Source organism: Limulus polyphemus, unplaced genomic scaffold, assembly GCF_000517525.1.
Source record: "Limulus polyphemus unplaced genomic scaffold, Limulus_polyphemus-2.1.2 Scaffold1625, whole genome shotgun sequence".
NCBI lineage: Eukaryota > Metazoa > Arthropoda > Merostomata > Xiphosura > Limulidae > Limulus > Limulus polyphemus.
In genome coordinates, this window is record NW_013667235.1 from 1 (window position 1) to 635 (window position 635).

A 635-nucleotide genomic window follows, 5' to 3' on the forward strand; every position below is an offset into this window, starting at 1 on the left:
GTAAGCCAAAATAGGTGCATGCCAACAGGCTTTGGTGTTATCACGGTTCAGGACATTTCAGTTGGGACGAAGTGAACAAAGAAACAAATGACGCTGCTGAAGACGTATCACCTGAAAAAGCCACCGTCGAAGAAGAAACTCTACTTAGTTTTGAGAAGGGAAAAGGTGAAGCTCTGGATGAAGTTACTACCACTGATGTGACTGTTATCGACGATAGGACATTTCCTGATGAAGCAGATGAGCCCCATGTGAAGCAGAAGCCAACGAGACGGAGATCAGTACGGAAGAAGATACGTATCTTCCCGTAAAATTAAGAGACTTTGTTGAATTGTAATTTTGTGTTTGTAATTCTGTACATTTAATTAAGTTATTGTTATTGGTTTAATGTAAGTGACTATTGTTCGGGACGAAAAATACTAAGGAGGTGGCAGTGTTACGACATCGAGGTCACGTGACTAGTATCACGCCACGTCATTTTCGAACCTTCGTGAATTGTCGAGAGATTACTAGATATAGTGTAGTCTTGTATATATAAGACTGGCCACCAAGCGACTGAGAGGTAATGAGTAATTGAACTGCAGTCAGAGAGTATGTAGTTGAACTCGACGTGAGACGTTTGTTATAGCGCGACTGTT